The sequence below is a fragment of the Temnothorax americanus genome, unplaced genomic scaffold (assembly GCF_048541705.1).
Source record: "Temnothorax americanus isolate GAGA-0224 unplaced genomic scaffold, ASM4854170v1 Scaffold37, whole genome shotgun sequence".
NCBI lineage: Eukaryota > Metazoa > Arthropoda > Insecta > Hymenoptera > Formicidae > Temnothorax > Temnothorax americanus.
Window position 1 is genome coordinate 313,843 of NW_027509515.1, and position 16,414 is coordinate 330,256.

Here is a 16,414-nt window from a genome sequence, read left to right on the forward strand (position 1 = left end):
GGTCATTGCCTCACTGTGCCAGTATCATCAATGCAATTCTGCCGTAATGACACACTGCCTGCGTTGGTCCAGTTTTGCATAGAGTAACGTAATGCAAAAAAACCAAAAATCTTTAATTTTAGTGTTATATGTAGATAATCGCGCTAGCAAAATATTAAGTATTATTTCGGATAGGTATTGTGGGCGCTAGCCACTTACGCTGGGGCGTCGCGTGCCCTTCGCAGAGGATATGTCGTAGCGAGAGAGGGATCGTCGAGTGAGCTGATGAGAGACAGAGGTGTACAATAAATAGGTCGTTTATTCTAGGTCCTGTTATACAGATGTCGGTGTGTCAGTGTGCTGAAGAAGGCCCTGAGAAGGGCCGTGGAGGTGGCCCTGAAAAGGGCCGATTGGTTTCTTCTCCTCCTAGTCACGGAGTCGCTCACGCCAGATGATGCTCGGCTGCGTCGTGGTCCTCCGGAAGGAGCTGAACTTCCGCCGCGCCGGCGGTGTCCCCGGTGGTGTGAGGGACTGCTCCGGTTCCGCAGTCGGTGTCGACTCCGATAGGAGTGTCGCTGGCTCCTCGGTCTGCGTCCCTTGAGAGGAGGTGACCTCCCACTCCGTGTCCGTCTGCACTTCCTGAGTGCCGCGTGATGGCTGGTGCTGCACGCCTTAGTGTACACGCGCAGGCGGGATGGTCTGCGTCCCCTGGTGTACCCGCTCGGAGGGTGACGGTGGCAGCGGCGACAGGAGTGGAGGCACCGTCCACGATAGTCGTGGAGACGTGTAGCGCCGAACTCGTCCCACGTTGTGATGAGCGCACGTGGAGGACGAGTCAGTCGCACCGGCGAGAGCTGGAGCTGGACGAGCTTCCACGGTTGGCCTGGGCGGTAGTCCAGGGGCCGCTGAGGTTGTGGCGGTAGCGGCAGGCGAAGTGGCGCAGCTCGTCTCGGTGGTGGCCGTAGCTTCGGCGGCGGCAAGGTGACGGCGAGATCGGTTACCAAAATGCTTCTCCTGTTCTCGGCTCTGAGCCGAAGAGCAGTCGAAAGCTGTCTAGGCCGTCGCCGTGTGGCCTTTTATTCTTCCCTGTCGGGAACTGAAACGCGAGAAAGTCTGCCACCTGTCGGCGGCGCTTTCGTATAGCTTCGCGGGCCGTAGTCTGGCCCACGCGCTCGGCGCGTGATCGGTGGGCGCGCGCGCGGCGCGCGTACCGTCTTGATTGTGCGGTCGGGAGACCGCCACAGGTATTATCCTCGTAAGGAAAGTTTCATATTAGGAATTAAGAATCTTTAGTTAAGCGTATGTCACACGTAATCAATTTTACACTGACCGTTGAACGCTTATTTTTCTTACGTCTTACGTTTTTCAGCTAATGCACAACGCGCTGATATACTTACATTTACAATTACTCACATTTAAATTATCGGAGCATTTAAAACGTTGTGTCTGGAGGAGCAGCTTATTTGTTTACTTTTCTAAACGCTAGATGCATTCCATTTATCGCTCCTGTTTCGCTTGCTGCTTCTTGTTCCCGTAAAACAGATTGCGTGCGACGACGAAGTGTTTTGCTCGCATACGTTGGAGTCAATTTGTGATACCAATTGTGTATTTGTGCAATACGTACCAACAGCTCAACGAAGTTTGCTTCGTCTTTTCATTTTGTAATAGGTATGTTTCGTCGAGAGGATGACATATAGTTAATACATGTATTTTTTCTTGAAAAATATATATTATGTACAGACATGTGCACATACGTATGTAACATGTTATATGTATACTTATGTATATATGTGTATGTATATCTATGTATACTGAAGGATGGTCCGTATATGAAAAGAGAACTATATAACTTTGTAACATAATACAACACGTATTGAAACATCCACGGACAATATAATGCCTTCCCTTGCCATATATGTATTATTCGTACAATTATAACTTGCCGTTTACTGTAAATGCGCTGAAATTATGTTACAAAGTTTATAAAGTCCATTCTAATTATCTTTTATGCGAAATATCGAGATTACTGTCTGACTGACTGAGTCTGACATAACTTACAAGATAATTGTTAGCACTGTAAGAATTGTTCGTCTTAATGTATTATTCAATTGAAAATGTATTCACAAGATATTTGAACGATTGCAGTGTTCTCGAACTTTAAATCACGCTTAATTTGTAAGTACATTTTTCTGTGCAAACGATAACTTTCGAGTGAGGACTCAAATTTTTAAATCTTTCCAACAACTCGTGTGACTATAATACATTTTCCTATTTCTTCTTTGTTTACTTATATTTGTGCAATCCTTTTTTAAGAAAACGATTATTTTTGCTAGTTTTAAATATGCACTTCATATGTACTCAAATCACTATGTGATTTAAAGATCGAAAACACTGCAATATTCTATAAGAAAATCGTATGTGACATAAAACAGGCAGTAATCTATTATTCTATAGCAATTCTCTTTATCACGTATGACACTCGAAATGACATAAGCATTAAAGTCGGCGTTATTGCGGTATTAGTTGTCAGTATTAAATATTGTAGTGTGTAACGTACACACATTAGCAATAATTTACAATGCACATATAAATAAACATAAATATAAAATATAAAAGAGTACCAAATGTTTTACCCTAATCGAACGTAATAAGTATATACCGTTCATATTCTATCCTTGGTTCTATATTGATACCTGAGATATTCTTGGTATTTACTGCGGGATATTCTCAGTAGATACTACAAACTAGGTGAGGCAAAAATAGCAATGCAGTCAGTAGGTTCTCAGAAAATCGTGGTACGTATCTCGAATGTTGTGAGAATATACACAATCTACTGCTGAGATATCCTTCGAACATTCTCAGTATCTACTTGTGCTGTATGGGACACACTGGCACAAGGAGCAATGGGCCACAGCATTCCCCACGTCACCATCTCCTTATACAACCTGATGGACAAGGAATCATTAAAAAAGATCGCAGAGAGCACCGAACAATGCCTCTGGAACGGGTTCATCACTTTCGGCTCAGCCAGCGCCGGAGTACTGGCTATCATCCTCCTTTTCCGCTTAGCCAAACTGATAATTGATTCAATTATCAGGGGATGCGCGCTCCATTCCGTTTACGGCTAGAGCATACATCTGCCGGGAGCGGTATAGAGTTCCATCACCCACTTGCTCCTGCACCTCAGCAGCAAGAAGCCCACCCCCACCGAGACTATGGATCCGGAGGCACCACTCCTCGAGCTAACCACATTCATCCCTGCCAAAGGAGAACCCAGTACGAGCAACGACAACGTTAAGAAAATGGACTACGGCAAACTTAGAAAATACCTACACGATAACAAGTAGTTAGTAAGAAAATAAATGTAACCTTAGATCAGTAAGCTAATAACCGTACCCTTGGAGTCTTTACAAACCCCGCTGATTAAAATAAAAAAAATATAATATCAAATTTATTTTTATATATACATATGATTTGCAGTTGCTTGACGACTTTTCAAATTTGAGCAGAAGTAATAGTGACAGTAGTATAAATATAAATACAGCCAGTGGTATTATTCGATATGACAACACAAATGGCAATAATTTTTACAGTGTTAACATAGATAACTGTAATACAGTTGATAATAATATGAACAATGATGAGCTCGATCCAAATATTGATAACACTCACAGTATCGATGATAGCAATGAAGTCTTAAGTACTTTGAGTGAAATTTTTGAAATAAATCCTAACAATATAGATCACTTTCTACAGAATGATATTGAAAGGGAAATGTATTTGTTAACGAATTTAAGAGAATGGGCAATGAAAGGTGTAAGCTTTGTCAAAGTAGATAATCTTTTGAAAATACTTAGAACCTTATTTCCCAATCTGCCTAAGAGCTGTAAAAGTCTTTTGCATACACCTCGTAAAACAGTTACTGTTGCTCTTGGAAATGGGCAATTTTTTTACAAAGGTATCAGAAAATATATTGATGAAAGACTTTTTTAGAACAGTATTTCGTGGATCATCAAGAGATAATAATTGATGTAAACATAGATGGATTGGATCCATTTGAAAGTACAAATGATTGTTTCTGGCCAATAATTGGCTGCTTTGAAGATGATTCTCATTGTTAGCCATTTATAATTGCTGTCTATTTTGGAAAAAGAAAGCCGTACGATATAGAAACATTTTTAAGACAGTATGTCCAACATTTTAAAATAAGGGGGGAGGTGTTACGTCCGCCCCACCACACTTCGGAAAAATTTGAAACCTTTTTCATACTACAGAAACAAACATTAGTTAAGGGCCGCGATCCCCGAGACGTAACACAACAAAGTTCGACAACCAGCGGCAGCAACAATCCGGCAACCCGCCGGTAATAAAGTCCGACAACCCATTGACAACATAGTTCGAAAATCGTCGGCAACAAAAGTCCGGCAACCCGCCAGAAACAAAATCTGACAACTGTCAGCAGCAACAGTCCGGCAACCCGCCGGTAACAAAGTCCAACAACCCATTGACAACAAAGTTCAAAGATCGTCGGCAGCAAAAATAATTTTTATAGTGTTAACATAGATAACTGTAATACAGTTGATAATAATATGCCGATAACGAAACCCATGCCAACAAATGTCGGCAGCAAAATCCAATTTTTTTCCAGAACATTACTTCATTCGATATAGTAGTGGAAGGCTACATCAATAAAAACTTATAATGGTTAGTACAATAGGAGAAGCGGTGGCGACAAGAAGACGTCGACCATTTATGGTACGACACGCCGAAGGGTCGAGACATCGCGGAAATATATCATATTGAAGACGTGTTCTACCTAACACGTCTCTTCAAGCTCCAGCCCTATGAAGAGTTCTGTGAAGAGCCTGAGCCCGAAGATTAAAGTTAAATATTTAAAAGTTTATATTATTAAGTAGATTCCATTCGTGGAAGGGTTAGAAACTATGTGAATCGTGTAACCAGACCTTTTCGTAGAGGTCCTGGTATTCGACCTGTCATACTTCATATTTTTTAATATTGCAGCTAGTAGTAGCAGTATTATTGACCCAAAACTCCCAAGCTCCCCAAGCTTGACAACCAATTTTTTTCAAATTTAATGTCTCCTCTGAAAGATAACCGGTTTCTCCGCACGAGCCCCACTCGAGCGGGGGGTGCAATTTGGAATATAAAAATTCCTGTGATCAGGTGGACTCGAACCCGGTTCCTCGGGGTTTTTTGCGGGCATACTTTATTTTAAAAGCTGAAAAACGGCTCGTTGAATATCAAGAATAACTGGTCGCACAAAAGTTAAAGGCGAAAGGAAACGTGGAGCGAAAATCAAAGAAAATCCTCGAAAGTATCAAAGCGTCTACTTGGACTCCAAATTTTTATATCCACTACTAAATAAAAAATTCCAAATAGTCGTCATTTTACTGCCTTTCTACATCCTTGAGCCAGAAACTTTTGGATCTTATAACGTATAATTTTTAATACGACAAATCTGCTACGTGAAATTATAATTTAATAGTTATAATTGTAATAAAAAAATCACAAAGAGAATTTATAAATTAAATTAAAAATGTATGGAAAATATACACAGAGCTAAAACTGTGTCGATCAGTGACAACATGTTGAAGAAGGACATGCGGACGTACCTAGATGGTTTGGTTTGGCCTTGCAAGGTCAGACTAAACCATCTGCGTCCGCATCCTTCTTCTGTTCTACAACTGATTTGACGGATGGTGACGTCCGCCGCACATTCCACAGGACAGAAATGCAAAAATTAAAAATTTTACAAGAATGTAAAAATAATAAATAATTGAATCGGAGCATATATGTACAGGCATATCTACATCTTGACAAACTGCAGATTATCCGTATAGTTTTTCTATTAATTTACTGATTTGACTGCGCTTTGTTAATCGACATACTACAATATTTCTTCTTAATTATTAGACAGCGTAAATCGAGCGTTAATTTTCCATATTTAATTTTTAATGTATATTTTTGCGCTGAAGATGACCCAAAGAAAGAATGAAACGTCCGAGTTTGTAATGACTAATATATTTCTTTGACGTATTTGATGAAATTGATTGCACACTAATTACCGCGTGTGGCTCCTGTTACGTACGGAAAATTTTATATTAAAATTCCGACAATACACGTTGAAAATTTTGAATACTTAAACGACGCACGCTAGCCTTGGAGTTCCGAGCAAACACTCCGATCAATGTAAATGTTTATCTTATCAGACGACCGTTGGAGGGCTGGGGGCCAGATGGGGCCCAAAACTACGTTCTAGAAACTTCTAGATAACCTCCCCCCTTAAGACGCGTAGGAAATGGCGGGAATCTCGCGCGGGCATTTTTGGGTATAAATAGGGCGGAAAATGCCGCGGAGAGACAGATAATTTTTTAACTTCAGCTCTAACACATCGTTTTAACTTTGGCTCTCGACTTTATTTCAGACAGCGACTTTCCGACATTCGACTATATGTTCAAGTCCGAACATTCGCGTTCGATTCTGGGACTTAATCCCTGTACTATTATACTTCAGGACCGCGCTTCACGCACAACTGCAATTTGCATTAAGATCTTTAGAATAGAGGTAAGATAAGTTTGAAAAAAAGAATAAGCTTGAAATCTGGGATCTGACCTCGTATTAAAATTCTTAATTAATCACTTCTGAGATTCGACTCGCAGTTTTCGCTGACAAAGAGCGTGGCGATCTGTCCTGGGCGCTGACGAAGAGTGTGGCGAACTGGTACTTTCGCTGCCGAAAGGCGTGGCGATTACGGGGTTGATTCTTAGAAATTGCAACAATCGTTATTAATTCCCGAAAATGAGTTTGGCCTTTACGCTGACGAAGAGTGTGGCGAATTGGCTTTGAGCGCTGACTAATAGTGTGGCGAGCTTAAAATTCATTTTCGAGAACGCGGGCTGAATGACGAAAAAGGGAGGTAAACGAGTTCAAATCAAACGAATCAGGTTCCAAATCAAACAAGCTGTTATTTCTAATCGAGATTCTCTCCCCCTCCTCCAGCAATTGCAACAATTAGAAAACGCATCTCCATTCAAACCTATTCCTGTCGATTTTGACATTGATTATCCTAATTATAATCAAATAGACATAATTTTTTATTAGGTAATTTATTAATTGTATGAGTTTCTGTATTTATTTTTTGCATTGCAAATAAGTTTTATCCATCTATCTAACTATCGTCTATATGTATATTTATTTTATCCCATATTTTTCTCTTTTTGTTCGGCCGCCAATTATCAAACTTTTGGAGGTCATAAACATGTAGTGGACAAAAATCAAAGCAAACAAAGCGAAGTAAACTACAACAATTCTATAATCACTCGTGTTACGTCCTGTGAGGGGTGTATAAGCTGCCGCGCCAGCTTGTCGCAGCTTTTACCCCAACAATCATTCTATCTTTTTTCAACATATAATAAGCAACAAAGATAAAAATATTGCTTTCATCACACGTCAGGTTTACCAGGTCGCTAGCCCTGGTCGCAGCGGCGGCAATCTTCTTAGGTTCGAATTATAACGATACCCTTATAATAAGTACCTATTTACCGTGCAAGAAAACTGCGTAAATGCAAATTCCTTCCCATGTACCATTCTCTCGCGTTATGCATACGTTATACACAAATTCTCCCACGTTTAATACAAAAATGGATGTTGATTATCTGCCAAAGACATAAAAACGTGTAGTACAAGTAATCTATTTTTCTTACTTATTCATTTACATTGAATGGTATACATGTCCATTATATAACGGAAAAAATATATCTGCGTTTTATTCTGTATATTCAACGTTAACGTGATTATACATTTAATTATGAGAGCAATTAGTTATTATAGGAACGATTTACGTAAACTTTGATAAAACACTTTATAGTTCATAAATTCATAAATTATAATAATATATATTAACGATTTTTTTTCCATTATATGTAACGTCCATTATATGTATAACGGAAAAAACGTTCAAAAACATATATAAAACTAATATGTACTACCTGGGAATTACTTTAAAGAGAGGCGTCGAATAAGGTTTCGATTACACTTTCCACAGAAGATATAAAAATTTAAGAGGGGGATTGTTACAACAACCATAAAAGGAAGCAATAAATGAACGGCGTACTCAGTCCACCGTACTACCATTCATTGAAGAGGATTTGAGTAGAGATCGTAAGTAGAGATCGAAACCAGTTTTGAGAAATTTGAACTAATTTATAAGTATAATTTCTTTTAATATAAAATTCGATTAATTGCATTCACAACCGTACCTCAGACTCGATTGAACAATTTTTAATTAAATATAGTAATATCTTATTCCCTATAAATTTTGACTGTTTCCAAAAATCTGACAAAAAGTGAAAACTCAACTTTATTTGTAAGGAAATCTTAAAAAATGTAACAAAAGTTCTTTAAGGGGAATGGTAGGATTTAAACGGCCAAAAATTGGGTAAAATTCAAATGTCGTTTGTGGATAAACAAATAAACATACATAAATTTTCTTTTGAAGCATGTTAGTGCTTTCTTAACGAACTAAACAAAAAATTATACGCCGGACCCCGGCAGAGGTCCCCCTGAAGGATCGCCGACGTCCGGACCCCGGCGGTACTGTACTATACAGTATTGTATTCCATCATATGTGTTCAATAGTATATATAATAGTAAATAGTAATATAAGCTCAGCTTTTAATGATCTCAATGTGTTTAATAGTGAGCTGGTGCGGTTCCACTTAAGCCCCCGACGCACATATATATATATCAATATCATATCATATATAAATTAACAAGAATCTAAATAATTAAGGGTGATATTGATGATTGAAGGCGACCGAGCGATTTGCGAACACTGCTCTGTTCTTGCCACGATTCCTAATGAACGTCGAGCTGGAATTTTTCTATTTTTTTGTTGGTGAGATTCTGGCAAAGCTATTGATAGAAAAACGGGAAGATTGGATGCAGATCCGCGTATCCCTTATGAACGAAGCTGCTAAACCCTCGTCCGCCTATTTAATTGAATAAAGGAACCGCAGTCGGTTCGTCGCGTTTGCTTTGGGAGTGCCGTTCAACTTTTTCAAAGAAAATTTGAAGAATATTACGGCGTACTCGCACACTTTCTGTCTATTTATTGCAGCAATAAAATAATCGTCGATTTTTTTCCGAATTTTCAAGACTCCGGACAAATTTTGACAAAAAAAATATTATCTAGCAGCATCCCTTGCTTGCCAATTTCCAGCCCATAGGCTTGTTATTTCCTGCGGACTCCACGATATCCCTTTTTCGCAGGAATTCTTATGCGCCTAAGATAGCCTTTAAGATTAAAATAAACAAACCGAGCACGGACGGTTATCGATCGGGGAGTGAGGTTAGATCTCCTCACATTCCTTTTTTTTTATGATCAAACTACCTATTTGCTTGGGCAACTAAAAGCAACCTCTCAGATGACAAATTACTAACAGACGGGGAATATGGTGACCAGATTCTCGTCAACCTCGTCTGGCCTATAACTATAAACCCGGCGACACGACGCGCAAAAGGGGCCTTAATTCCAGACGGGGATCTGTATTATATCGCGCGACTTACTCAAAACTGGCCGTGCGATGTTCCGACAAACAGAAACGAAACCTAATACGTGCTTTTAGAAATCTTAAGAGCACGTAGCGGAAGTTTCTGTTTGCAATAAAACTGCACTTAAAATTGAGAAGTATGTCTGTCAACATAAAAACAAGGTCGCGAGATAAATGAGGAACCCTAATAAAAGAGAAACCGGCGATAGCCGAAAAACAAAATGCGTCACTGGGAGAAGCGATGGGTTACACCCCCAATGACAGTGGGGGCCTTACGAGGGGGCTCACCAATGGAAAACCCGAAAAATAGATAACCGTCTCTAGCTTTCTAGGATAGGCGAAAACTTAAGAATCTATTTCTTGGGTGGTAAACATCTCACCCAATAAGAAATCCTTTAAACAAAAATTAGAAACATCCCGCCAACCAGAAATCCCAAAATGAAAACGAGACATCCCACACGGAATCCACCCCCTTCCATCCTTCGAACCTTCCTATATAAATCGCGACACCACGGAACTCGCTCTCTCTTAGTTCGGCACGCTCCAGTTCAGTATTTCGTCTTTGACTTGCAATTTAAAACTAGAATATCTGAGACTCCAGTTCAGTACTCTGTCTTCAGTTGCGATTCGGAATTGAAATTTTTCAAGCTTCAGTTCGATACTCCGTCTTTTATTTGTGATCCGGAATTAAAATCTGTGCACAAGATCCATCAGGAGCCACGTCGAGAGTTCCCCACTGACTCATCCGACCTCAGGCACACAGGGCACGAGTCCGCCAGAACTCATCAAGTAGTAAGTCCTGTGTACATATATATGTATATACATATATATGTACATGTCGGTTCCTTTTCTTTATACATTCTCGCGTACGAAAAGTCTCTTGGTCAAACATTAAACTTTAATCCTTCCAACCCCCACTTCTCTTCACTATTCCGAATTAGCTGAGTTATCAGTAAATTCGGAGTAATCTTCTCTTATTACCTTGATGTTAGCCGATTCGTTGGTGGACTCGAGCTATCTATTGCTTTGAGGTAGCTGACTCGGTGGATTCGAGGTATCTATTACTTTGATGTTAGCCGATTCGTTGACGGACTCGAGGTATTCCTTCGATTTCTTTCCAAAACCCGAGGTGACTTCCCCGCAGTTGGCGGATTTCAATATTTAACCATCCACCAACTTGTAGTGGATTTGGCCGGTCCCACCCACAAGAAATCGCGAAACGCCGCGAGGCACGAACGGCGTCGTCAAAACAAGCGGGCGCGAAGAGAGGTCGAAAACCAAGGATCGGAATTCCCCTGGGAACAAGATAACGCCGGTCCTCCGCGACTCGCCACTCCGCCGCCCCCACCAACCCTTCCGGAGGAACCCTGTTCATCACACCAGAATCGCCTCGTTATCGCACCTTCTCGCCCTGTTGTCCTACCGTCTCGCCCTATTGCCGAACATTCTCGCCCTGTTTGTCGCGTGGTCCCATTTCGCGTAGTCCCCGTCAACCCCAATCCCGCCCGCTTCCTAGAACCCCCCTCCTCTTCCCAAAGTCCGTCCCCGACCTCCTCGACCGCCTCGACTCTCGATTTCGAGAAAGTAGGGGATCCCGAGACCATAACCTTAGACTAATAACTATAGAAATAAACTTCATACACACATTCTCACATGTTTTAACCTCACTAATTTGCATACATACACGACACTTCATAATTTAGTTTTCAAATACACACATACAAAATCTAACTAAATTTATGTAATCGCATTCTGATTTCAATTGTAATAATAGCGGGCAGAATGTTCATTTTCGAGTAGGTTTTCCCTTGAAGATCTTGCCCGACCACCCCCCGCACCTATGTAAAACCCGCGATAACTACACACTCACACACACAAATGACATTCACTCTGCTTCCGTTCACTCATCTTAATTGTCTCACAATCTCAATGTCTCATTACCCAGTATTATTTTAATGTAATTAATGTTCAGTTTGTTCGATGTTATCAACAAATATTATTATTATTGTGATAAATATTTAGTTGTTAGTAAGGTTAAATTAAATGTTCTTTCATTTTAAATAAGACCTCACCCTCAGTACTATCCCCCTCTCGAAATCGCACGAGGTCCGATCCTGAGTTAAAGGGATTGAATTCCCTGACTCGAAAGAGGACCGACGATCGCATCACTCACGGAAGGCGTCCTACCGTCTCTACGGACATTGACCCTTCCTGAGCCATCGAAAGTGCGTTCGGCTCGCGGCACGCGACTCAGAGCGTGTACCTGCGAGCAATATTCTTAAGCGTCTAGTTGCGTCCTTATTCCTTACCCCGACCCCTCTGGTTAGCCTTTCCTTTGCTTTCTAGATTTTCTTATCCTAATCCCAGGGTTGGACGTAACAGGCTCAAAAACAAGAGGAAGCAATGTTCGGTATGCGGCAAACGATCGCGACTGTGACATACGCATTTCTTTTTAGACCAGACCAATACCAGCAAATGATCTCGACACAAATCACTATTAACCAGAATATCGCTGACGATATTTTGCTTATCGAAAACCAGGGAAATAACCCTAGAACTACTCGAAAAACACAGGTCGCGTTGCTTACGCTTCCGCCCAAAATGAACATGTGAGTAACAGAATAACAGATCGTGACGCGGCTTCGGTAGCAAATTCGAAAGAGAACAAGCCTAACAGAAAACCACCGCCAATTTACTTAGTTTCTAAAATCAATAACTATGCTGAATTTGCAAATCAGCTAAAACAAAGTGTTGGTGAAAATTTTCAACTAAAATTTCTAGGCAATCAGATTAAGATTCAGTTTCTCAAACTTAACGACTATATTGGTTTCAAAATTTTTGCGATTGATAAACAGTATGCGTTTCATACATACACACTCCCAGAGGATAAGACTCTTACAGTCACACTTAAAGGGCTTCCAAATATTCCAAACTTAACAGTTTCAAATGAACTAAAGAATCTTGGTATAGAAGTCAACTCATGCATACAACTAAACGATGAAAATAGCATATACGCGACGTATAAGATCAACTTGTGTGCCAAATTCTCACTCACGCAACTTAGAAAAATCCGTTATTTGTTCCACTCGAGAATTTATTGGGACAAGTTTATCAATCGCAAAATTATAACTCAATGCTACCGATGCCAAGCATTTGGCCATACTTCCTCCAACTGTTACAAAAAACCTAGATGTGTAAAATGCGCAGAGAACCATCTCACGTCAGACTGTAAGAAAGATGTAAATTCACCGGTAAAATGCTGTAATTGCTCAGGAGAGCACCCTGCGAGCTATACAAAGTGCCAGTCGACAGCAAAAGTACGGCAACCCGCCGAAAACAAAATCTGACAACCGTCGGCAGCAACAGTCCAGCAACCCGCCGGTAACAAAGTCCGACAACCCATTGACAACAAAGTTCAAAAGATCGTCAGCAGCAAAAGTCCGACAACCCGCCGGTAACGAAACCTATGCCAACAACCGTCGTCGGCAGCAAAAGTACGGCAACCCGCCGAAAACAAAATCTGACAACCGTCGGCAGCAACAGTCCAGCAACCCGCCGGTAACAAAGTCCGACAACCCATTGACAACAAAGTTCAAACTCACCCCGAAACTTCGACAAGATAGAAACCCGTCAGAGGGTAAACAGACTAAAATTTTTATTCTAATTTAAATTACGGGTAAAACTCCTGTTTAGGGGAGGTACCTCCAATGACCTTGTCCTTTACATATATTATTCGCTCTCGAGTTCGCTCTCACGTTCGCGCCCGAAAAATCGACAGCCAGCAAGGACATGTGCTGGTATCATTGGCAATTCAGACCGGATGCCCACAAATGCAGACTGCCCTGCTCGGCACAGCAAAAGGAAAACGCGTCAAACGATCGTTGATGGCGGCGAGTGATTCGGGGCACTGCACACTGCACGCATCGCCTTTTCATAACAATTAAATACGACGCGACGACCAAAGTAAATTTTTTAGTGGACACGGGCGCGGATCTCTGCGTGTATCCCCAGCGGATAGTTCGAAGGCCACGACAGAGCTAGGCCTACGAACTCTTAACGGCGAATGGCACCCCAGATAGCACAGCTGATCGTTATGAATTTGAAAAAACTTCACCTTTTCAAATTCTTTAAGAATACCCGTAATTTGTCCGAAATAAACTCAAAAAGAATTCCTTCAAAAAGAATTCCATAGAAGTGACTTCTTATGGAATTAATCTAAATGGTCTTAAAAGGAATTCTTTTTCTATTCATAATAGGTTCAAAGAGAATTCACTTAATACGCATGCGCAGTCTATAATGCTTTCTCGAGCCGTCTCGAGGCAGCATTGCAGCGTTTCTATCAGTTTCTATTTGTCTTCTCCTGGTCTTCCTGGCGGCTTTCTCGCTATTTCGCGCTTCTACGTGCTTCTGCATCGGAGAATATTACGCTTGGACGTAATATTAGTTGGCCGTAATTGACAACGTACGTATTAGCACGTACGACCGCGTTAATAATTTTTGTCGTCAAGAAGAAAATTTGAAGGTAATTGAAGCATTTTATTAATTTTCTTAAATTAATTTCTTGCAAATACTCGATAACCTCATCATCACACACGTTGTGATATGATTAAATTTACATCTGATTTTGATTTTTACTAGGTTTTTACTCGAGATCGCACATTTTATAAACGATTCAACTTAACCTAACCTATTGTTCTGATTGTGAGAACTCGAAGGATTCGAGCTGGCTCGTCACGCCTATACGTTTGCCACAGGTAAAACCTTATTGTTCTGATTGTGAGAACTCGAAGGATTCGAGCTGACACGTCACGCCTATAATACATTGCCAAAAGTAAGTATATAGATTAATCATGTAATTATGTGATGTAAGCAACATTGAGGTTCAATGGTTTATTGAAAGTTACCTACTTACACTTATAAATAAATATAAATATAGATTTATTTACACTTATAAATAAATATAAATATAGATTTATTTATAAGTGTAAGTAGGTAATTTTCAATAAACCGTTGAACCTCAATGTTGCTTACATCACATAATTACATTAGAAAACGTTGTATATATAATTATATTAATCTGGCCATACACTACAATGTTATACGAATTTATCTAAACAAACTTATGGGCAAACTTATCGGGCAAAATTTATACACTACATGTTTTATTGCAATGTAATTTATAAAACACTGTGATAGCATAAAATAATTCATATAGTTATTTGTTTAGTTTGGCTCTTTGCTGAATCAGATATTCATCAAACAATTCTCAAAAATGGTACATTTTAGACTCTTTCTCCTGATCACTAAGAACAGAATATATAAAAAATCAGAAAATTAAAATTAATACTGTTGGTAAAATTTAAAATATGGTTTTATAATTATATACTTTAAAGTTTTAAGAATACGACGATATACACATACGAGACAGCGTTAAAGATGTGTGTCGGTATAGCTATAATAATGTCGCAAGGTAAACATGTTTATACGGCAAATATTTGATGGCAAATTAAAATCTTTAGACGTCTTTGTCATTTTTAAAATTTTTTCTACGAAACTCCACGCTTATCCACCCATGTAAATAGTAGCTATTACATTATGTGGTAAGCTATCACGTAGTCGATTCTCAATCTCGACAACTTTTGAGCGTAAAAAACCTAAACGACAATTCGTGTCACTAATTTCGAAGTTAAGCAGTTTTTTCTGTACAACCTTCTTAAAACGTTCAAACTCGTGGTTAACGCTGTTGCTGTGGAATTTGATGTTAACGGAGGCGGCAAATATGTGGAGGTAATACGTCGTATCTCCTGCATCGAAGTAAGAATGTCAGTTGTTGGCTTGCTGCGTTGATCTTACGTTTGGTATTGATCCACGATTTCAAAACGACTGTGGTTTTAACATCAAACCGTCTTGTGATGTTATTGAAGTATCCTCTATTACCATGAAACACCATCTTTTTGGTTCAAGGTGTGGAATAAAAACAATAGAATAATAAATAGATTCTAGCGTGCGTTTGCACGATGTAGCTTGGACACAACGTCTGGCGACACACGATGTATTGTTGTGAAGCTCGCGTAAAGCTCGCGCACATACATTTTCCCGTCTCGCGAAACAATTGACCGTCGATATCGGCCGCACAACACAAGGGGAAAATTTCGGCAGTCGAATTGAGTAAAACCCCTTACACAATAAGCTTTGTCGGCAATTTTGTCGCTGTCGCTACAACTATCGCTATCGCCTATTGTGTAAACGGCTTAAAAGCTGAGAAGCACGTGTACGAAGTCACACGTCTCTCCACTATCGGCCGAATGGCGAGGCTAGCTACGCAAAGCTCCCTCACGCAAAATTGTCGCGACCGTTTTCACTCCGCCTTATATATTAAACAAAACAGCCTTCATCGAGCAAATCAAAGCGGTTTTGAACTCTACGCACGTGTGCAGACAATTGCGAGGTCGCGAAAGCTCATTCCTGTGTTGCGCATTAACAATCGAAATAAATTAGCGGCTGTGCTCCGCATCACGAATTAAAAGGTGCTCGTGTTCACGCCTCTACCTCTCATAATTACTAAGATTTCTCATAAAAAAAAAATGCACGAACGCGCGGACGAGCAAACATCTCATATTTTCCAACCAGCAACCCTGAGCGAGCCGCAACAAGTATATTGACTATCGATTGCAGCTTCCCTAGGATGCGCGGCGGGTGCTAAACGACCAACATGGAATTAAATTGATCAGCGTCCTTTTATATATTCACAAATGTCTTGGTTCGTTCAATTTCGAATTTGTCAACAGCGACTACAAGCTCGTAGAAACAAACACGACACCGGTCCGCGCGTCGCCAGTTATATTACCGACGTCTACATGAAA

General features: G+C 40.3%; 1 long non-coding RNA gene across 3 annotated transcripts in view; it reads right to left on the reverse strand.

Moving 5' to 3' along the window:
• Positions 1 to 16,414, reverse strand: part of LOC143901997 (uncharacterized) — an 88,930-nt gene that overhangs the window by 52,674 nt on the left and 19,842 nt on the right. Inside the window, exon 5 of one of the 3 annotated variants that reach the window (XR_013258237.1) lies at positions 15,417 to 15,481. The exons of the other annotated variants lie outside the window; for them this stretch is intronic. This is a non-coding gene — a long non-coding RNA (uncharacterized LOC143901997). Of the gene's footprint in view, positions 1 to 15,416; positions 15,482 to 16,414 lie in introns of those variants that run through there. 3 annotated transcript variants of the gene reach the window in all.